A 24,739-nucleotide genomic window follows, 5' to 3' on the forward strand; every position below is an offset into this window, starting at 1 on the left:
ACTGTGCTTGCTTCCACACTTCTTTGACAATAGAAACTACCCACAAACCTTACTCTCATGGTCATATTTTTGCATGGGCTTTTTAACTCTCATGTGTAACTAGATTTGGTATGTGCTTCAGTTCTGTCTAAAATATATGTACCATAAAAAATATGGTAATAAGTCATCTTAGTTTTAAAGGAAGAGGGCAATAGCACAGTCATCCCAAAGCAAAAAGCACAATAACAAATTAAATACATGTTTACTTTTATGTTTTATATATTATATCCATGATTATCACAATATAACATGCACTACATAGCATTTATCTTACCTTGCCTCAGTCAGATCCAAAAGAAATTGAAATCAATGGTTATCTTTTCATTGGTCTTGGAGTGTGTCTTTTATTTGTTTCCAGTGTGTCCTTTACCCTTATATTACAGATTATCCTTTTTCCTTCCTCACTGAGACCAAGGAAATTTGTGGTTTTATGTGGAACTTGCTTGTTCAGTGCCAAGGTATGTATGGTAGACACTTTAATGATGAACAGACAGTTCAGTGTTTCTGCTAAAAAGACCCATTGATTTGAGTAGCCCAGGGCCTATAAAGACTCCTAAAGCCTGGGAAGCACTTATGGTAAAACCTAATTTGCCAGGAAAAACGTAGCTGAGAGTAGTCAGTAACAGGGCAACACAAACCAGAAGCCTCACCTAAAGCTGTGAGTGTATGATTATGTAGCGTTCACATCCTGATGCTCTTCTGAGACCATAAAACTGGGAGACAAGACTTTAGAAGTGAAATAAAAACTGCAAGTTTGTCACAATTCTGTGAAAACCAGCAGGGGAAATTAAGGCCTGTGATTTTCCTACAACTTTAACTGTAAAATACTCTGATTGGTCTAAATTAACACGAACTATTAATCTACTTTTCCAGAAGTGAAATATGCAGTAAGTTAGAAACGAAGAAAACTTTTACATTTATGAACTGTACAATGGCTGTACTTTTAATTTAGAAAATAAAAAATCTACAAACAGGTGGGAAATATTTCTCATCTCTATGGGGAAAAAAGGTATTAAAAAATCTTGTTTTCCAGTTAAATGTCAAAAGTTTGCCTAGTAAGCAGGCAATTTGAAAATAAAGTTATTTAATCAATGCCTTTTTTTTTCCACCAAGAGTTTTGTGTAAGTATATGCAGTCTTATTTGTATGAGTTGCTTTTCTTGTACAAAGCAATGAATACTTACAATAAAGTCACTTATGTTGGCTGCATTTATCATTTTTTTAATTGTGAATTAGGCTTGAAGTTTCATCCATCGTGGTTATTTAGAACTGGATTAAAACACATATCATTTTTCCCCTTGGGGTTGGGATACAAAGTAGAATATTCTTACAAATTCATGGAAATACATTTAGAGGTCAGATTTAGAAATTTTGTCCCATGGAAAATTTCAAATAGGAAGCAAAATATAAGAAAATTTATTATTATTATTATTATTATTATTATTATTATTATTATTATTAAATCCTGCCATGCTGCCTGCCAAGAACTATGTTTCAAGTATCCTTTGATAGTGGGTTGCATAATCAAAATATTATATATATATAATGATCATCTTTCCTAGATAATCTGACTAATGAAAACCCCCGGGAGACATAATGTAGCTGGGCAATCCAGTTACCCTTTCTTTAGTACAGAGACAGGGAAAATCACCTTCTGCTAATCACTATGCCAAAAGAACCAGAGTGGCAGCACTAGAGTTTTCAGGCACATGGTTCTTAAACTATTTTTAGTACAAAAATCAGATATCACGAATGAATAAAGAAATGGGTTTAGGTCATGATCCCAGCTGGCCATTTAAAACAAAAACAAATAATGAAATATAACTTCTCATATTCCTCTCACCCAAGGCCCACTTCATGGTCAATGAGAGCTGCAATCATCTCTAAGCCAAAATTCCTCTAAAAAAGGACAGATAAATTATATCCAAAAAGCATCTGTTTCTTTCCGTTGACTCACACTAACCTTGCAGTAACTCATTTAGGTGTAGATCTCCAATACTAGGTGAGAACAAGCCCAGCTCTTGCCTTCATTCAAACACTGTTCTAGTGGAAAGAGAGAAAATATAGGAAAGAAAGCATGTCTTATTCTTCTAATCATTAATGCAGTTCTTTCACAGTAGAAATTTGTCCATTGCTCATAGTAGGACACTATATGGATTAGAAAGTTATTTCTATCTATTTAAAGCTCTTTTTGTCCACACCCTGATGTTATTTCACCTAGTGATTGCTGGATCTTTTTTAGGAGACTTTCACACTATATCATCTGACGAGTGGTAAAACAGAAATTTGCAAATACATTTATAGAGAATCATAGAATCATTTAGATTGGAAAAGACCCTTAAGATCAAGTCCAGCCAACAACCCAATACTACTAAGTCCACCACTAAACCATGTCCCTGAGTGTCACATCCACACATCTCTTAAATACCTTACTTCTCTGTGTACTAGTTCTGGCTGGGATGGAGTTAACTTTCCCCACAGCAGTGATGCTGTGCACTTGTAAGTAGAACAGCCCGAATATCACACCAGTGTTTTGGCTATTGTTGAGCAGTGCTGGCACAGGATCACGACTCTCTCCAAATCCCGCCAAGCCAGAAGGCTGGGGGTGGGCAAGAATTGGGGAGGGGACATTGCCAGGGCTGCTGACCTAAACCGACCAACGGGATATTCCATACCGTATGGTGTCACACTTAGCAATAAAGGGTGGGAGAGGGGAAGGAGAAGGGGTGGCTTTCATTGTGAAGATATTTCTTCCCCCAAACTACTAAATGTGTTGAGGCCCTACTTCCCTGGACATGGCCAAACATTGCTCATTGATGGAAAGTACGGAATAACTGTTTTTTCTCTCTTTTTGCTTATGTGCAGCCTCTGCTTGTTTTTCTTCTTTCTCTTTCTTTCTTTCTTTCTTTCTTTCTTTCTTTCTTTCTTTCTTTCTTTCTTTCTTTCTTTCTTTCTTTCTTTCTTTCTTTCTTTCTTTCTTTCTTTCTTTCTTTCTTTCTTTTCTTTCTTTTCTTTCTTTCTTTTCTTTCTCCTTCCTTCCTTCCTTCCTTCCTTCCTTCCTTCCTTCCTTCCTTCCTTCCTTCCTTCCTTCCCTCCTTCCTTCCTTCCAAATTATCCTCATCTTAACCCATGAACCTTCTTCTTACCCATCATAGTTTCTACTCCCCCTGTTCCTTTGAGGAGGGCGAGTGAGAGGGTGATTTTAGTGGACTTCAGCTGGCCATCAGAGTGAAACCACCACACTCTGTATTTTCATATGACTGCCACAAAATTTCAGCACTTAAAGTTGTGTTTACGCTTTGTAAAAGGACACAACACAACAGTCTTCTGAATGGGGTTTACGGTTCAATTTACATGTTCAGCTGACTGAAGTAAATATTAAAATTAGATACGTACCTTTTGATATGTCTGCAATTGCAATTGTCATTAATTAAAACAAAATATGAGTTTCAAGGGATGTCACCCTTCGTATTCACTTCTGAAATACAACACCTTAAATATAGGATGACTGCTTTGAAGTCAATAGATTCAGTCCAGTGTCACAACAGAGTCTACTCTGTGATGCTAAAAATCTCCATCTATACTTGTACTTTATGGCACATTACAGTATAGACATACAAATTTGATGGGGGGGGGGGAACCAAAAATGTTGAACTTTGCATTTTTTTCTTTAACTGCTATTTCAGTGAAAGAATTTATAGATACTTTGCCTTCGAGATATGTAAATAAGAGATAAGTGAATCACACTTCACAAGCATTAGTCAGCAAGTACATTTTAAATCCTTTCAGTTCCACTAATCAGATACTCTTACATCTATACCACTAAAATAATACAAAATGTTTGGAAAGGTCTGGAGAGATCATCACTTTACCCTTTACCCCAAAGGAGGTATCAGCGCTTACAAGAGCACACTTTATAACAATTTTTTTTTTATTTTTTTTTAACCTACCACATCATGAAAGTACACAGAAAGTCCTTTTTACAAGATTTGCAAGGGCCTAGTCCTACCATAAAGCGGTATGGTTGTATTGGGTTTATGTGGCAAGGTTTAGGTGGCAGGGGACTGCAAGGGTGGCCTCTGTGAGAATCCAGAAGCTGCCCCATGTTCGATAAGGGCCAGTTTCAGCTGCCCCAAAGGAACCTGTTGCTGCCCAGAGCTGAGCCAATAAGCAATGTTGTTTGCACCTCTGTGAAAGGCACAAAAAGAGAAAAAGAAAAAAAAAAAAAAACTGCTGCACAACAGCAGCTGGGAGAGTGAGGAGTGAGAACCAGCCCTGCAGACACCCAGGTCAGTGCAGCAGGAGGGCAGGAGGTGCTCCAAGCATAAGTTCCCCTGTGGCCTGTGGAAAGAGGTCCCTTGGGGAGCAGGCTGCCCCCCTCCAGCCCATGGGTCCCCCATGGGGGCCCATGAGCAGATCTCCATGCTGCAGCCCGTGGAGGAGCCCCTGGTGGAGCAGGTGGATGTGGCCTGGAGGAGGCTGTGACCCATGGAGAGCCCCCGCAGGAGCAGGCCCCGGGTCCACTGCCCTAACTCATTGGTAATAGGTAATAAATCTTATTAACTCCCTATGCTGAGTCCGTTTTGCCCATGATAATAATTATTGAGCGATCTCCCTGTCCTTATCTCAACCCTTGAGCCCTTTTCATTGTATTTTCTCCCTCTTTTCCTTTGAGGAGGGAGAGAGAGAATGGTTGTGGTGGAGCTCAGCTGCCCATCTGGGTAAAACCACCACAATGGTTTACATATATATATTTGTGGCACATAAAAGGCCAGATATAGGAAGGCAGATGTAGTGAAATATGAGACACTTAAATGATTTGCAATTGTCTGTATCTTCACAGAAGGTCTGCCTTAACACCCATTGAAATCAATAGGAATTATTTACCTTTAATTTCCAGAGACTTTGGAGCAAGCCCTATCCAGGCCCCATATAATAATGACATGCACAAATATAAGCATACAATGTTTCATACAAATTTTTATATGTAAAGTTTATTTATTTGAAAGCCTGATCCATAAACGAACACAAATCAGCATGAATGTTATGATTTTTTCTCCAGCTAAATTAAAGCGTCAATCTTAAGATGAGGACACATTAATTAATAACATAACTGGTGAATGTAAGGGTGTTTTGCCCTCTTCTCTTACATGCTTTTGTTGCATATAATTTCATATACCTGAATAACTAGCAATTTCTTCTTGCAGCTCTAAGAACAGCTCTTAACAGGGCTACAAGGACAACTCACATGAAAAATTTAGATATCTACAGAGAACCTTTAAAAAAAACTAAAGCTTTGTTTTACTTGTTTCTTGACCAACAACCTTTTACCATTCTGAGTATTTCCCATACAATGGAGATGTTAATAGTTCCCCCCAGTCTGTACCTTATCTTTTACTTAGGCAGTGCATTCGCATTTCATGTCCTTTCACAGTGCAGTTCACTTGGAGACAAAAGCAAGAGGAATTTGTTTCAGTTCAGCTATTCCGTTTTAAAAGACACTTTCCAGCTCACTTGCAGAAGCTGCCAAAAGGGAAATCAAGGATTGAGATTAGCATTTTTTTCCAAGATTTGAAAGACCAATAAATTCATGGGGATTTTTTTTTAATTTATTTGTCATTGATTAAAGTGTCCTTACAGTATTCACTAATTGATGGACTGTCAACTATGGGACAGCTTTAAAGTATGCCTTTAATTGTAGAATTTTCCAAGATGTCATCATCAAATCTTAAATTTATCCTGTTGGAAACTGATTCCAGGTATTACACTTATCCAACAACTGCTATTGAATCTGTTTTCCTACAAGAACAATAAAAGACTAATTATGTTAGTTATATATTGGTCTCAGGATGGGCATTCTAAGCACATTGCTGATCTTTTGTTTACATGCTGCTCAAATGCAGTGCTATCATAGTACATATATACATATATCTATATATACATATATATAATGCAGTATATAATATGACATGATCAGGAAATGTTTTATCCAAATATTTTTAAATATACAACTAAAAAAAAAAAAAAAGGCAAATAGTTCTTCAAGCTTTCACCTTACATAATAAAGAGTGAAGACTCATTCTATTAGAAATTAATAAATTTAAAATTGTACATGGAATTTTTACTGTTTCATAGAATCTTAAATTCATAGAATATCCTGAGTTGGAAGGGACCTGCAAGGATTATGAAGTCCAACTCCTGGCTTCACACAGGACCACCCAAAAATCAGACCCTATGTCTGACAGCAAAGTCCAAATGCTTCTTGAACTCCAGCAGGCTCAGTGCCATGACCACTGCCCTGGGGAACCTGTTCCAGTGCCTGACCACTTTCTCAGTGAAGAACCTTTTCCTAACACCCAGCCTGACCCTCCCCTGTCCAGTCGCTGTCCCCAGAGAGCAGAGCTCAGCACCTGCCCCTCCACTCCCCTCGTGAGGGAGCTGCAGGCCGCCATGAGGCCTCCTCTCATTCTCTTCTGCTCTGGGCTGAACAAACCAAGTGACTTCAGCTGCTCCTCACACTTCTTCCCCTCATGACCCTTCACCACCTTTGTAGCCCTCCTTTGGACATTCTACTGGTTTTATATTCTTTATACTGTGGTGCCCAGAACTGCACACAGTACTCAAGGTGAAGCTGCACTAGCGCAGAAAAGAATGGGACAATCCCCTTCCTCAGCAGACTAGCAATGTTGTGCTTGATGCACCCCAGGATATGATGGGCCCTCCTGGCTGCCAGGGCACACTGTTGACTCATAGTTATCTTGCCATTGACCAAAACACTTTTACCCTTTCTGCAGGGCTGCTCTCCAGCTTCTCATTTATTTTATGTTACAAGGTATACAATGACTATTTATTACCAGTTATTACCAATTATTTATTAACAAATGACCTCAAAGAGGATTACAACCTTGCTATAAAAAATATTGTTTTAAGTAGATGTGGAACCAGTCACTGATTCAAAGCCTCAATACGAGGGAACCTATTTCATCAAGAACTTGTAGTGGGTCTTTTGGCTACTGCTTTCCGTTGCAAAAATGCTGGAAAGAATATGATAATTCTTCTATTCCTCTCTCTACCTTATTTGCAGCTAGTACATGAAATTTCATCACATAGAGACTGCTGGTACTCATGGAGTCCAAAGATTCAACTGTTTTTCGTGTCTCTGTGTTGGGAAGAAGTGAAATAAAAGCCCTCTCCAACAAAGGTCTTAGCACTAGGTAAGCATACAGTACAAAAGCACTCTATACATCAATTCCAAATACAGTGTGACAGCTATTTTCAGATTATATTCTCCAGAACTCCAAGAGATAATGACCTGTGTCCAGGCCCTCTTGGTATCAGATCAGCCCATGTTACCTTCTTGGTAGAAAGGACTAAAAAGCTCTATCAAAGTCATGTATTACAAAAGCACTTTGATATTTTCTAGATCAAAACTTTCTACATAAATGTATAGTATTTTCAAAATTATTAAGCAACAATAGCAGCAGAGCTACTAATCTACTTAAAGATCAAAGACACAGCTCTGATGAACCTCTGCCATGTTTTGTCAGGAGAGGGTGGAATAATTTCTCGTTCTGGCCATTTTATGGTTACCAAACTGTTCTTTGAAGCCTGAACCATTAAGAGCTACATTTCGATACATATTACTTTGAATTTCTGGACATAGAATCATAGAATGGCTTGGGTTGGAAGAATTTTCTCCTAATGTCTAATCTAAATCTCCCCTCTTTCGGTTTAAAACTGTTTTCCCTTGTCCTATCATTATCTGCCTGAGTCTTGGACAACCTGCTTGAGTAGGGGAGTTGACAAGATGACATTCAGAGGACCCTTCCAACCTTAACCATTCTTTGATGCTATGATTCTGTGAATAAGTAGATTATAAAAAAAAAAAAAAAAGACACCATGCTATAATGGTGACAGTACTTGAAAATATAATACATATTAAATATATATTTATATTGTAATCCATTAATATGGTACATTTTCATAGTTTCTTGTAAGGTTTGGGACCAGATTGTACAAGATAGGTTTCAGCAATGGAAAATAATATCATTTGGCATTTTTTATGTCTCTTACAAAGTGGAATCGTAGAATGGTTTGGGTTGGAAGGGACCTTAAAGATCATCTAGTTCTAACCCCCCTGCCATGGGCACGGACACCTCCCACTAGACCACATTGCTCAAAGCCCCATCCAACCTGACCTTGAACACTTCCAGGGGTGGAGCATCCACAACTTCTCAGGGCAACCTGTTCCAATGCCTCACCACCCTCATAATAAATATTTTTTTCCTTATATCTAAATCTACCTTCTTTTAGGTTAAAACCATTACTTCTTGTCCTATCACTACACTGCCTGATAAAGAGCCCCTCTCCTGCTTTCTTGTTGCACCCCCCTAGAGGTACTCAAAGTCCTCTATAAGGTCTCCCTGGAGCCTTCTCTTCTCCATGCTGAACAACCCCAGCTCCCTCAGCCTATCTTTACAGGGGAGGTGCTCCATCCCGCTGATTATCTTTGTGAATGTTGATTTATCTCCAGCAGAGGTCTGCACTGAGCACTGTTGTCAACATTCCCACCAAGAAAAAATACTGCCAAAACTGGCTCAGATCGTGTAAGACCTACACAAGGGACAAGGCCACCTATGGGAGTCTTTACGTTAATATTGGCATTGGGCCTAAGCCGTGATTTAAGTTCCCTGGCAACAGATCTATTAAAGTGATATCACTCAGATTCACACTGCCCCTGAAAGCTTTATTAAATGATTATTTCACAGCATGGAGGGAAATGTACTGAAAATTAATATGCAGCATCAGCCAGTCATGGCTCATAGCTGAAATATGTTCTTTATGTCAAAAAGTAGAGTAAGAAAGTGTAAGTGAAATTCTTCTCATTAACTTTACTTATCTAATCTGGCTTCTAGGGCTATAGTCAATGGGAAGCAATGGCCATTTCTAGAGTTATTTCTTTTTTTTTTTTTTTTTCTGTCTTAACAGACCAGTCTCAGATAGGATGCATTGCTCTCTGGAAGTGCCTCTCAACTTCTGAAGACCATTGAAGAAGCCCAGTTGCCTTGATGGAGTGGCGGAAGTTAAACAACATGAACCCTAATGTAAGTGAAAGGAATAAGATTTGATTTATCCATCTGACCAATGGGATTTTGACAGGCTAAGAGAAGCCTCCTCAGTGTATACAGGATTTATTCTATTAGATTATCCTTTTTTGCAGAAAACTATTTGAGACAACTACTGCCAAGTGAAATCTTGCCCACACATATTTCATCAAGAGAATTGTTCAGAAACAGTTAATTAGCTAAACATCTAAAGTGTTGCCACAGTCAGAATATTCATATTTTCTTCTATAAAAACACAATTATGTGTTTTATGAAGGTGATTTTTAATGAACGGTTAAGACCTCTAAATAATTTAAAGATACAATTTAATCTTAACAAAATTTGTCATTTTACACTATTACATTGCTAAAAAATGTAATAATTTGGATCATACAGTCCTAAAGTTATGAGCAATTAAATAAATTGGCAAGTTCTCCTGCTTACTTCAATTAATTTGGAAGGTGGAGGATAGGAAGTGGCCGGGCAGGCAGTTCCCATTCCTCTGAGCACCAGGTGGCAGTCCAGAGTTGACCAACAGGTCTTTGTTAATTTAGAATTTAGAATAGAATAGAATAGAATAGAATAGAATAGAATAGAATAGAATAGAATAGAATAGAATAGAATAGAATAGAATAGAATAGAATAGAATAGAATAGAATAGAATAGAATAGAATAGAATAGAATAGAATAGAATAGAATAGAATAGAATAGAATAGAATAGAATAGAATAGAATAAACAGAACAGTTCAACTGGAAGGGACCTTCAAAGATCATCAAGTCCAGCTGCTTGACCTCTTCAGAGCTAACCAAAAGTTAAGGCATATTATTGAGGCTATTGTCCAAACAGCTCTTGAACAGGCATGGGTCATCAACCATCCCTCTAGGAAGCCTGTTCCGTTGTTTGACCACCCTCATGGGTAAGAATTTTTTCCTTATATCTAGTCTGAACCTCTTCTGTCGCAGCTTTGTGCCCTTCCTGTGCATCTTGTTACCAGGGAGAAGATATCAGCACCTCCCACTCCACTTCCCCTCCTCCAGAAGTTGTAGAGAGTAATGAGAGTAAGAAGTCACCTTTCAGCCTTCTCTTTGCCAAACTAGACCACCCAAGTGTCCTTAGCCCCTCCTCATAGGATGTGTCTTCCAGCCCTTTTACCAGCTTTATTGTTCTCCTCTGGATGCTTTCAAGGACCATGACATCCTTTTTATATTGAGGAGCCCAGAACTGCATGCAATATTCAAGGTGAGGCTGCACCAATGCTAAGTAGAGTGGGAGAAACACCTCTTTCAACCAGCTGGCTATGCTGTGTTTAATGCATCCTAAAATGCAGTTTGCCCTTTTGGTTGCCAGGGCACGCTGCTGGCTCATGTTGAGCCTTTTGTCAACCAGCACCCCCAGATCCCATTTTCTCCTGCCCTCCCCAATTTTTATTTCCAGATGGAAATCTCTCCTTGTTATGGTACTTGTCTAACTATTATGGTTCTGAAAATCTCCTAGACTTTTCCGTCTGCTAAATAACATAAATTCACACTGGTGATTTAGGGTAAAAATTCTATTTGTGGAGAATAAGATTCATGTTTTTTTTTTTCAGAAACTCATCCACCAGACCACACTAGCAGACCTAAGAAGTTTCAATAATCTGGAAAAAACATGTACAGGAAATATGAGGCATAGCAATCTTTTATCTCCTAGGTCTTGATATGTTTCACAGCACAGCATATATAACTCAGATCTCTTCAAATCTCTGTAACTGAAAACAAAACAATACTGGATAAGAGACAAGCACACATTACAAAGTGGTTGAACTGGTGTAAGATCAGTATCCTTGTTCATAAATTTGATGGTCCAAAAGGTCAAGTGTTGGCTATGTAGAATATGTAGAACGGGTTACAATCTGACAAGTTGAACTGTTTTGTTTTTGTTGGTTTTGTTTGTTTGTTTTGTTTTGTTTTGTTTAGCTTTCATTGTTAACCTCTGGAAGAAAAATACATTTCGTTATACATAAAAGAAAAAATGATACTAGTATGTGCACCAAATTTGTCAAACATCCATAGAAACTTTATGGAAATCTTTCTTTGTTTGTTACTCATCATTCTTTCATTTTAGCTAGTCTGGTGACCCATATGAACATTAAATCTTGTTAATGAAGGAGATAAACAACAAAATTTGGAAGGAACAGTAAGAAACTTAAAACCTTCTACACAGTGATAAAACATATTTTTTCCTAATTATCAGAAAAATATTTTCTTATTAATATACACAAATATTTCACTGAAAATGCTAGCTAATTACCTGTGTATAAATACACAGGTCATTCATAGCCAGTAAGACAAGCAGTCACTCTTTCCACCTTGCAAAATTATGCTCACAGGTATAGATAGCTCAAGTTTATAAAAAGGACCGATAATGATCATTTACATAATTTACAATGTTGAATTATTCTTTATTTGCCAGTCCTGGGAAACTGTCTAATGGTTTGAATTGCCATTGCCTGACTGTCTGCTTATTGAAAATGAATTTGAACTGCATGGTGCTCCCTGTTCTCTACTTCATGTAACTGCCAATAGAATTTCTAACATCTTCACCAGAAGGTATCTAATGTAGTTGCAATGCTGAGATAGATGCATTTTAAGAAGATATTTTGTTAATGAATGTTGCTAAAAATATAAAAATGTATGAATTTAAAACCTGTGACAGTCTACATGAAAGTAAAGCTCTGAACAAATGCCATTAAAAATTAGGACTAATAAAAATGATATCCATTTTCTCAAGGAAATTTAACATTTTTGAGAATGTTTATTGAACTACTAATTCTGTTAGGTTTGCTAAGTTTATGTTCAGTAAGCAACAATTGTTTGAATAAATCTGCACCAATAAAAAGGAAGTCTATATTCACCATCCCTCATCATCTTGACTAAAGAACTGAAGTTTGCTAGTCTTTTATCATGCATACGTTCATTTGTTTGCAGTTGATGTATCAAGACTTTTAGTTCCATTCTTTCCAAATTCTTCTCCACATAATTCTAATTCTAACATTTGTGAAATCTCAGCTACTAATTTTATGAGATTCTACCCAAAGTGTTCATACAAAATACCTGTTTAGAAATTTCATATAATTTGTCTTACAAAGAAATAAACTGTTTCTTTCGGAACGCTCTGTGGTGGTTTTACCGTGCTAGGCAGCTGAACTCCACCACAACCGCTCTCTCACTCCCCCTCCTTAGAAGAGGAGGGGAAGAAGTAAAGGAAAGAACAATTCACAGGTTGAGATAAGGATAATTTAATTAAAGGGAAAAATAATTATTAAGGACAGATTATTATTAATTAAACAATTTAACTAAAGAGAAAAAAGGGAAAGGGGAAAAGGGAGGGGGAAAGGGAAAAGCAAAACAAGTAAAGGCTGTGTGGAAGTGCAGAGGAAAGAAATTACTCTCTACTTCCCACAAATGAGCGATGCTTGACCACGTCCTTGAAGCAGGGCCTCAACGCACGTAGCCGGTGTTCGGGAGAACAGACGTTTTCGCAACGAGAGCCCACCCCTCCCTTCTTCTTCCTTTTTCCACCTTTTATTGCTGAGTGTGACATCATATGGTATGGAATATCCCTTTGGTTGGTTTAGGTCAGCTGCTCTGGTGATGTTCCTTTCTCACTTTTTTGCCCACCCCCTAGGAGGGTTAGAGAGAGTCCTGATGCTGTGCCAGCACTGCTCAGCAGCAGACACAACACTGGTGTGATACCACTGCTGTTCTAGCTACAAGTGCAGAGCACAGCACTGTATGGGCTGCTGCAGGGAAAGTTAACATCCCAGCCAGACCCAGTACACACTCTCATGTGGTTACACGTATTTTAGTGATGTTCAAAAATCATAGACTGAGAACAACTTTACTTAAAATTAGTGTGTTTTATTCTCTCTTTAAAATACACCTGTGGAACTTTCAATGTGCACCGGCTATTCTCATCTTTTTATGCTTTTGTGACAACATGAAAGAGTTTTATAGCCCTATAGATAGGTTTATAAGGGAAAGCCCATGATGCAAACTGTGCAGACAAATTCTGCTATAGTAGACTATACTGCTGGTGCAGAACCCAAAGATAGGGGCAGAGTGGCCTTTAATGAAGGGGTTCGAACAAAATTCAGGAATGGAAAGGGATTCCAGCTGAAAGGATCAAAGGATCATTGCTCAAAGGGAAATGAGGACAATCTCTGAAGGTCATAGCTACTCTTAAAACCACTTACAAAACAGTACATGGCCCAAAGTAATAGAATTAATACTAACATTTTCAGTTATATCTGGGGTAGCATGAAGTCACACATATGTGACCACTGCTCAGCTGAGAAGCGATAACTTACAATACTACAACAAATCCAATGCTTTCAATTTCTGTGTTCTCTTATAATCAATAGAGCACAATGGTGGTATAAAGATTTTTTTCAACCCCACACTCTGGGTTGAGTGTTGTACCTTGATAAAGACAGTACAAAATTTTGCCATGCGACTAAATTGTTTAGAGAAGTCTTCAACCAGTTTCTCATACATAGCTTCCTTCACAAGTTTTACAGTAATCACTCCAGTAGACAATATTTTAAAAACAAAAATATATATACACAAAATATTAATACTTTATATATATATATACAGATATATTTGAACATCAATGTATTCAAACATTCTTTTATAAAGAAAATAAAAATGCACAAAGAAAAGAAATTGAAGCCAGATATTATAGAAAAGTCACCAGTGATGACCAAAAGCATAGGCATTTGACCAACTGTATGCTAGCTAACATCAATAACTGGTGAAATAGAGTCATCCAGAACTTCATAAAAGTCTTTTTTTTTTCCCTACCCTGAAGTGTTACCATGTCCAAGTAATAATAGCACAGTTTTATTCCACAGTGCCAGCCCTTTTGAGCATTCTGAGCTGAATCTGCTGACTTCAGTAAGGAGAAAAAAAGAAAAAAAAAAAAAGAAAAAAGAAAAAAAAGGTTTTAATGCTTTTTATTGCAGCTAGACCTGCAAAACCAGCACAGCTGAGAAAGATGGTTTCTGTTCCTTCTTGTTTGTCTTCAGTAGAATTCTTTAAAATGCCAATGAAAAAAAAAAAAAAAAAAAAGGCCTATTTGTCATAGGTCATTGAATGTAGAAGTTCCCAGGCATGAATTGTGCTAAGGAAGCAAGATTCTGTGCCTGTATATATGCTTGCAGGACTGGTGCCTCATAAATGACTTGGAGGCAATGCATCTCTTCTATGAATCAAATGTAGAAGGGGACACATACCATGCTTTGAAAAAAGCTCATGTCACCCAAATCACTTACGTGTAATCTTACACCAGCCCAAAACCCAGTGGCTCTGAAGCAGAGGAAGCAAGCAAGTGTTCAGCTCTAGACCGGGTTTTGGTGTCAAGGCTGCTCCATACCATCTCCATACCAAGTTCTGTCCATATTACCTGCAATGCTGAACACAGACTCCCCTTGGAATCAAAGGAGAACTGTTGGCAGAAGGCTTTTTCCTGAGGGATGCTGTTGACACCGGAAATGTTTTTTGCTGTTGATTTGCCACATTTTAGATTTCCTATTCTTCAATATGTAACAAAGCCTGTTTGCCTCTTGGGTCATTTTTAGTGCAACTTGAAGCTTCACTTAAGGGGGTCTATATTTGTTATGGACTGTTTTATTATTATTATTATTATTATTATTATTATTATTATTATTTATATTTGCCACTGAATTTTTATCTATGGTATAAATTAGGATGATTGCTAATGTTAATGTGACTGTGAAGCAAGCAGTGCATGGAACAGACACCTGCTGAGACTTCCGTTAATCAAAAGTAAATATTTTTTAAACCACACATGCACTGCATGCAACACATGATATGCTGTGTCTTTTATAACATGAACTACTCACTTGTCATTTTAAAAAGTAGATTTAATTGATTTTCAGATTTCAAGCTTCATCTACAAGGACCTTTATTTTTTATTGCACTGGCTTCTACTTTATTGTTTCATTTTATGTTAGTCTGTTGAGATCACTTTATATGAGATATTTTCTTCTTAGCCATATCTTATTGAAATGTCAACTAGTACCAGGGATCTTTCCATGGATTTTTGAAACTTAGAAATGGCTTGGCTCTTACATGATACTTTAATAATGTTGCCAATCCTCTGATAAGTTGTTCACATCAGATATTTAGCCCCAATACCTAATGCTTGAGAATCTACATTGATTCCCTTCACGTTCCTCCTCTGCATTCCAAGATTTATGAATATTAAGTTGTGCTTGCCCCAAAGCAAAAGTATACTCACTAAGATATTTGCTGAGATCAGGAGTCTCTCTGCCCCATTTTTAAAACAAAGGCATTAATAAGGAAGCACTATAAAATGTACAACAGTGAAAAAATATGGAAAATTCAGTATTTTTAATAAAGTAAGAAAAAAAAACCTTTAGTTCAAAGCACCCTATCTGAGCTATCCTAAATAATGCAAAAGAATAACAATTTATGACACTTGTACAGAATTATGTCTGCTAAGAAGTGTGAGTGAACTCTGATTTCTAAAACTATGACTGTTATTTTTAAAAACAGTGGTCACCTATGGTAAAAAAGATATCATTATCTATAATTTTATAATTACAACACAAATACATGAACAGCTTTCATATACAGCATCTTCGGAGTTCAGTTAGGCCCAGAAGAAATGATTGTGTCATTACCCAGCAAGAACATAATTATTTTTTGCTCCTAGAACAAAATCCAGGAAGTTGCAGACCTATGCAGAGGGTGCATATGTACACCTTTTGATGCTGAAATATCTTTGAAATATCTTTCATCATGACTAATTGATCTTTATAATTTTAAATGCATATGTAAATACATGTACTTTTTAAATTCTAGAAATGGCATTTCTTTTTTTTTTTTTTAATAATTACATTTCTTAAATTTCATTCTAAAGGCTTTCAGCTTCCTTGGTGATTTTTATGCATGCATGAAAATAAGGAACTTATTTCAAGTAAGCTCAAAGTGATATAAATGAGAAGGAAGAAAAATCACAAAAGAAGACTGCATGAGGTGGTTTACTAATTTACCAACAGGTGGAATAAACATACTAAGACAAAAACTTTTCATTAAGTACCGAACCAGACTAATGCTAATCATTCATGTAGGCACATATTAAAATACTTGAGCCTCAGTTTCTAAACTGTGGCTACATATTATTTCTGCCCCTCTGTTTGTAATTACATTGCTTTCAGTTTTATTTATTAAATAGTTCCCTAGCTGCTCTTTAGAATGTAATAAATTGTTTAATTTTAAAAGTGACCCCACATGGTTAAGATAATTCAAGAGATACAACTGAATAACTTTTTTTTTTTTTTACACAAACCTTTATATTAAACCAAAAATAGAGCTCTATTGTGTTTATTAATGCAAATATTCTTATGGAAATCAACAATATATGAGGTATTCCCAGCAGATGCTGTATAAGCCATCACTGAAATATCTCAAAGCAATTATTTTTCAGCAATTTCCTCCCACTGTTATTCTATATATTCTACTATACTGAGCACAAAACAAGATGTTGGTATTTCTCAGTATAGCATCTATTGAATTATAAAATAAGATGGCTGTAAATTAGATTGTAAATTAATAAGCACAAAAAGGCACCCCTTGAATATAGAAAGCTTAGTTTGTGTGGCAGAGAACTCACTTCCCACTAGCATCAAGGCTGACACTCAAGATACGTTGGGATAATGCTCTTATTCGCCACACTGGCAGAAAGAACAAATTCCCTGGTTTGAAGAAGAGCTAGTGAAATTTATTCTTCTCTTTACTGGCAATTGCTATGTAGGGTATTATATGGATTCCCGGATAGCATTAATGGTTCTGTTTTCTACATGCCTCAGGCCACAGGGCTGTGATTACTTTTAATCAGTTTCAAGCCTCCCCACCCTAAGCTGTACTTTGGTTATCTTCAGACTAGATCAGAACATTGCAGTCTACCTACCGTAACACTTGGAAGTTTCCCTGAGGTTTTCAGGCAATGTAGCATGCAGCCAAAATGAAAGTTCAGGTCCTTTTCCTTCCCCTTCCTCTCCCTACAGGAACTTCATTGGCTGTTCCCTGTTTCCCATCAGTAGTCCCAAGTATTACAATGGTCACTAGAAATTCTGTCCTTTCTTTTTTAATTCAATACCATCAGACGGAAATAAATAAATAAATATATATATATATATACATATATAAAAGCAATATAGAAACTTTTCCACAGGAGCATACTACCCATAAGTTCCTTATGAATACTCGTGCAAATCTATGTAAATTTACTTTATATGCTTTCCTGATAAACATCAAGTCCCAAATTGTCATTCTGCATGATCGGGAATAAACTTGACCAGTCTTTAACCCCCAAAATTCAGTTTAATGCATACAATGAGGAGAGGATCCTTAGTAGTCACCTATAAACAGGGAGAAACAGACTTGTCACTCATGCTCACACTTGTGTCTCTCTCTTTTGCCTTTTCCATTTCAGTGAAACTTATAAATTAAGTGTAATTTACCTCTGCCAAAATAACCAGCATACTTTCTGTTTCAAAAGATCTCTAACATAACAGTCATTGCACACGAATGCTGTAACTTAATGCAAGAGAGAATATTGTTGACAACAGGAAAATAATTTTTACTATCATGTGCTAACTATCATTAGCATAACAAACACCAAATTATCTACCAGTGTGATAAAATCATGTCAGTGAAGGGGGTTGGAAGCAATTGGGAAGATGTAGTGACAGTACCCTGTGCATATACAATTCTCATTATTCAGATAAAGAAAGAACAGAAAGTTAGAGGAAATGCATTTATGAAAATCCCTGGTGAATAATATATTAATTATCAAAAAGGGCTCCGCCAAACACTCAGACAATTTCTATAGCACATCAGACAAAATATGCCAACTATTCAAAAAAACAAGGCAGATGAGATTAGGCTTGTGCAGGTTGTCTCACTGACATGCAGTGTTCTAGACAAGCAAGTGAACATGCTACGAGACAAGCAAGTGAACATATTACACAAGGACCTACGCAAACTACAAAACGATCAAAGACTGCTTCAATATCATAATGTAAAATTGTAATGGGAAGGCAGACAGGATGATAAAAAGAAGCAGATCTCTTTGAAATGCGAGTCAAGGAAAAAAAAGTGACAGGCTCATAGCATTTTCAGATGAGGATTTAAGATTATGGCACCTTACACAAGAGCAACATAAGAAGTGAACACCAAAACATGTCGTTTTTAAAACAACAAGACTAACATAATTTTTGCAAACTATTTAACTCCACTATTAGATAACTCAGCTAATTCCAGAAAGGAACATATCAAAGGAGAGGGGGATGTAAGGTCTAATTAAATGGAGAAATATGCTGCTAAATAAAGCCTAGGGTGTTTTTCTGCCTTCAGTACAGAAACTGCAGTCTCCTATAGAACAACAAGAGTGGGTTCCACTGATTTCCCAGCAGGTCTTCCAAAAGTAAGAAACTAAAAAAGTTATTTCCCTTTTGGTACCTTTGTGATGAGCAGCCATTAACTCCAGTTTAACTGAAAAGAGAGTTTCACAGTTGCAAAACCAACAGCTGCAGTACCACCAGCTTTTAAAAGCTGACACTTGCAGCACTGACTGCGGGAAGCCTACTGCAAGATTAAGACTCCAGCTGCAGGAAACCATGTGTTTTTATTTAATGTTGACTACAAAACTTCTCTTGCTTATTGTTGAAATACAGGTTTCAGGAAGAACAGTTTTGTCCTTCAACTGGAAAAGTACCCAAGTTCCAGTTAACTCCTGCTGGAGGGACTGACTGGCCAGCCATGCTGTGATGAAAAGAATAAAGGTAGAGGCTCTGTACAAATGGACAACAGACAGTCATGAACAGCCATAAAGAGACAGGCCAGAACACTTCACAATATAAGAAAGGGGAAAGAAAAATAAAAAAATAAATAAACAAGGACAAATAAGATAAAGAGGCACAGCCAAGTTACACTAAAAAAAAAAAAAAGCAAATGCAAAAGCAATGTTAAACCTTCTGTGGGCAAAATGAGTTTGTGAATGATGGTGAAAAGCATATATGGTTGCCTCACAAGTCTTGTAATTTTTGTGTTTTCAAAATAGCACGATCTTCCTGTTAAAATCACCAGTAAAATCAAAGGAGAACTGGGGCAATTTCCCAAGTTTTGATAGATTTTCAGGTTGGCTACCTCTTACCAAAGCAGTAGGAAGTTAAAATGCTTCTAGAAGTATCAGCCAACTTGGTCCTACACAGTTAAGACAGTCTGATAGGTAAGCTAGATAAGCACAACACTGTACAATGTAAATGGCAAAACAAGGTTTCAGGTTTGGTATTAGGATCTACTGATTTCATTGTTAGTAACAAACTCTTTGCATTAAGCAGAAAAGCAAGTCAATAATCACTTGATGATCAAGATCATGTAGACAGACCTGCAGAAAGACAGACATATAAGCCTCTGAGGGACGTCTGTTGTGTCCACAGACACATGATTCAAATACTTCAGGAAGAGCATTGGTTAGTTTAAGATGAAATATTCTCTCTTTGATAATATTTTTGTATACGTCTTTCTTGTCTTGCTCAAGCCCAAAATAGTTACAACAAGAAATCAAAGGAACATAAAAAGCAAGTATTTATAAGCACAGGTATCAAGGAAGCTGAAGTGGGAGAAGATGCAGAAGGCTTTCTCCCAGTGCCAGCTGGTAGGACGCATGCTGTAAGCCATGTGAGGAGGCCAGCCACCTGGACAACAGGAGCTCCAGCATTCACAACTGTGATTAATGGCAAGAGCAAAAGCCCAGGCAAATTAAAGAGGATCAATTTCAGCAATTCATATATTACTAATAACAGAAAATTAGAGATAAAATAATGATATTTTTCAAAAATGAAACATATTTTATTCCAGGGAGAAGAGCAATTAATTCTGATGTGTGTTTTCTTTGTATGAACTTGCTGCTGCATGAGGAGGGGTAAGAAAGAAAATATTTCATATTTTTAAAATTTATGTCTATAGATGAATGCTTGGCTTTGGCCTAATAGTTGTTTTGTTTACTCATTCTGATTTTAATACAGTCCTAAGCAAAGTAGTTCCTACTGAAGAATGTTGCATCTGTAATGGGTAAGACTTGCATTTATTTGTTGGGTTTTGCAGGAAAAGGGGAAAGGATTTTTGGATAACTGTGGAATTTTCATTTTTCCTCATTTTGATGTTTAAAAAGATAAATGTCATCATTCTTCATTTTTGTAGAATCCTTGGAAATGTTTTTCTACTGCTCAGCTGGTACTGTAAATGATTCCTTAGCAGAGCTCCACAACCTGCTAGTAACAGAAGAACAAGTTAAGAAAATCATAAGCGAAGTGCCTAGGGAAGAGAACACTGCACTGTATGTTATAAAGATCAGAGGGAGCCCAGAAGCAGAACTAGAAATAACTCTGTTCACAACATTCATCGTAGCGAAGAAACTCCCAGAAAACTCAAATACCATCATGGTCATTTTTGAAATCACAAAAATCACAAAATCTGGAGGAAAAAAAAGAATGCAAAATGGACTTGAGAAAACTACAAGCTAATGAGTCACTACTACGGAAATATATATATATATATATATATCAGTAATCTGAGATCCAATACATTAAGTTTTATTGAAATGATTTTAGTAATACTTCAAGATGACACTCCTCTGAGTAGCATACCACAAGTTGGCGCACAAAGATACAAAAGGATCGCCCCCAGAAGGTGACGGGATCACTAGACCAACTGAAGTGAATCTACACCAATGCATGCAGCATGGGACATAAGCTGGAGGAGCTAGATACCATCGTGCAGCAGGAAAACTATGATATAGCTGCCATCACAGAAACACAGTGGGATGACTCACGCAACTGGAATGCTGCAATGGATGGCAAAAAACTCTTCAGAGGGATAGGCTAGGAAGGAGAGGTAGTGGGCTAGCCCTGTATGTTAGGGAGTGTTTGGACTGTCCTGAGCTTAATGATGATGATGATGATAGGGTTGAATGTTTATGGGTAAGAATTAGGGAGAAGGCCAATGAGGGAGATGTCATGGTGGGATTCCTTTATAGACCTTCCAGACAGAATGAAGAGGCAGATGAAATATTCTATAGGCAGCTGGGAGAAGTCTCACAATTGCTAGCCTTTGTTCTCATGGGGGACTTCAACTTACCAGATGTCTACTGGAAATACAACACAGTAGAAAGGAAACAGTCTAGGAGGTTCCAGGACTGTGTGGAAATAACTTCCTGACACAGCTGGTGAGTGAGCCAACTAGGGACAGCACTCTGCTTGATCTTTTGCTCACGAACAGAGAAGGACTTGTGGGTGAAGTGAAGGTTGGAGGCTGTCTTGAACATAGCAATCATGAAATAATAGTTTTTGATTCTTGGAAAAAGAGTGGGGTTAGCAGAATTGCCACCTTGGTCTTCCAGAGGGCAGACTTTGGCCTGTTTAGGAGACTGATTGACAAGAGTCCCTTGGGAGGCAGTCCTAAAGGGCAAAGGATGCCAGGAAGGCTGGACACTCTTCAAGAAGGAAATCTTAAAGGTACAAGAGTAGTTTGTCCCTCTGTGCCCAAAGTGAAGCTGGCGTGGAAGATCAGCCTGGTTTAGCTTTGGCTGGAACCCAGGAAGATAAAGAGAGTTTATGACCTTTGAAAGAAGGGGTGGGCCACTCAGGAGGACTACAAAGGTGCTGTGAGGCTGTGCAGGTAGAAAATTAGAAGGAGCAAAGCCCAGCTGGAGCTTAATCTGGCTATCACTATTAAAGACCAAAAAATAAATAAATAATACATTAGCAACAAAAGGAGTAAAAAGAATCTCCATTCATTATTTGATGTTGGGAAAAACATAGTGATGAAGTATGAGGAAAAGGCTGAGGTACTTAATGTCTTATTTGTCTCACTCTTTAGCAGTAAGACCAAATATTCTCTGGGTATCCAGCCTCCTGAGCCAGAAGATAGGGACAGGGGGCAGAATGAAGCCCCCATAATCTATGAGAAAATAGTTAGTGACTTGCTACACCACTTAGACATGCACAAGTCTATGGGCACAGGTGGGATCTACCCAAGGGTACTGGCAGAAGTTCTCACCAAGCCCCGTAACCAAGGGGTTATTTAGCCTAGAGAAAAGGATGCTCAAGGGGAGACCTGATTGTACTTTACAATTACATGAAAGGAGGTTGTGGTGTGTGGGGGAGTCAATCTCTTCTCCCAAGCAATAAGTGATAACACACTCAAGTTGTGCCAGAGAAAGTTTAGATTGGATATTAGGAAAAGTTTCTTCACTGACAAGGCTGTGAAGCATTGGAACAGGCTGTCCAGGGAAGTACTTGAGTCATCATCCCTGAAGGTATGTAACGGACTTGTAGATGTGGTGATTAGGGACATGGTTTAGTGGTAGACTTGGCAGTGCTAGGTTGATGGTTGGACCTGATGATGTTGGAGGTCTCTTCCAACCTAGGTGATCCTATGATTCTATGATTTTGTGCTAGAATTTACTCATCAGTGTACAAAGGAGAAGGAGCAGGCCTCAGCTAGTGCAGGCATTGCAAATTAAATAAACACAAACCTTTGTGCTGGTGGTTGGCACATCGTTGCAAATCATACATTCTATCTTGTATTGCCTTTTAAATGCCATTTATTTCTATATTAAAAAAAATAATTCTAGACATCACTCTAATTTGTAATATTCTGCCATTTTATGGTTTTGAAGAAGGAAAAATAACCTAAAACCAAACAGGAATTGTGCTCTGGCTAAATTGGAATTACAAAGTCTACAGGAGGGTTGACAAATTCTATGTCTTAACTGCATCATTTGGGAAGCTCACAACAATGTACGTTTTGCTCTTTCCTGGATGGTTAGGTTTGTGATGTTACTATCATCCAGAGAAGTCCAACTTCTACATCCTTACATGTGATATTCCCCTGATGCAGTCTCTTCCACTAATCTTCTAAGTGTAGTATGTGATTCCTCCTGTGTGCAAAAGCTACAGGGCAAACTGCGATCAATGTGTAATTTGACTTGATGCCCTTTGAGTTTCCCAGTACTCTGAAACAGGCAAAATCACTTAGAGTAGCTGATTCAATTTGTCAGACAGCACTGTGTGTAACGTGTATCAGCCCTAATTCAGCTATAGCAGAATAGGGTGCCTTGTCAGTCATTCAGTGCATTCGGCTGTTCACAAGAACACGGCAGAGAAGGATGTGAACCATAAACACTCCAAGCAAGACTATTTATTTAGAGTTATAAGATACACCTATAGGAATCAATGTGTATGTACTATAGCAATATATTTTACAGAGATAAATTCAGTGATTGTAGATGTTGAAAGTAAAGTTCACAGCACAGGGACTTTCCCAGCTCTCTCACCAAAGTTCTCTGAAGGACCAAAGGATTTCTCCCTTTGCCTGTTTTGGAACATGTTTTCCAGTTTTGCAGGCTGTCACCTCTTAGAAGGTTTTGTGGGGCTTTTGGCTTTGGGGGGTTGGGGAAGTTTGGGAGGTTGGGGTTGCCTTTAAACTGCCTGATACCATCTGTCCCAGCACTCTGAGGTACATTTCTGAGAAGGGAAAGGAAGAAAGAGAGGGAGATTTCTCTGTTCAATAGTGGTTTCAATGGTTCAAGCTTTTTGACAAAAATCAATGAAGGTAGAAGTTCCAATGCTATACAGCACAGCCACTCTGCTGTCAGACTTTTATACAGTTTTTTAAGTCACTTAACCATAGAAAATTACAATAGAACAAACAATGCATCTTTATTGTTTAACGTGTTGATGTCAGAAAATAATCATTTACAGTAATTGTATCTACATGCGAGCAAGCAGTTTGGTTGTTTACAGTTTAAAAGTCCTTTAAAGACTACATATTGATATCCTACCTTTGATTCCAAGGTTTGCCTGAAGGCTATGGAAATATTCATGCACATAGGCAGACAATGGACCTAGCAGATGCAGATGGACATTTATAATTCCCTTTCATAAATAACAGTTTTATATAATTTACAAATGTGGTGTGTGAGTTACATCCCAGGATCATATCTTATCTTCTGTTTGAAATGTGCTGGAACACCTTTGGCCTCTTGAAAATATAAGAAGATTTAAACTGAGAAAAAAGTGAGATAGCTTACATTTAATTTAAGCCACACCACGCTGAAGAATCTTTTATCAAAGATGCAGAAGCAGTACTTACTTTCTTGATACACCATTTCTTGAAATGTCAGGATCCTAGAGAATTACCATTAAGCCTCCAGACAGCATGTGTTTTCCCTGATTGTCTCCTCTACTGTTTATCTGAGTTCAGAATTGGGTCCCAACAAAAGGATTCAACAAGCATATTAACCCAAGCAGCACTGCTTACAGTGTTCCGTATGTAATTAGTAAAAAAAGTAAGCATTTGAAATGCCATCACCACAGAAGACATCGCAAACTAACAAAATGTGCACTTGCCATTTTAGTTTTACTAGAAAGCTTCAACAATTGTGCTTCAAAAAGTCTTTACGCTGTTGTGTAAATTGCATGCCCTTAGTGCATTAGCATC

The 24,739-nt window shown here is 37.6% G+C and overlaps 1 long non-coding RNA gene across 2 annotated transcripts in view; it reads right to left on the reverse strand.

Moving 5' to 3' along the window:
* Window positions 1-5,916, reverse strand: part of LOC308176546 — a 46,578-nt gene extending 40,662 nt beyond the window's left edge. Inside the window, exons 1-2 of one of the 2 annotated variants that reach the window (XR_013938362.1) lie at window positions 5,425-5,916; window positions 2,002-2,081 (exon numbers count right to left, since the gene is read on the reverse strand). This is a non-coding gene — a long non-coding RNA (uncharacterized lncRNA). The other variant, XR_013938363.1, reaches the window with a different exon arrangement.
* Window positions 5,917-24,739: the final 18,823 nt, after the last annotated feature.

The sequence above is a fragment of the Anser brachyrhynchus genome (assembly GCF_964034855.1).
Source record: "Anser brachyrhynchus genome assembly, chromosome: 1".
Taxonomy (NCBI): domain Eukaryota; kingdom Metazoa; phylum Chordata; class Aves; order Anseriformes; family Anatidae; genus Anser; species Anser brachyrhynchus.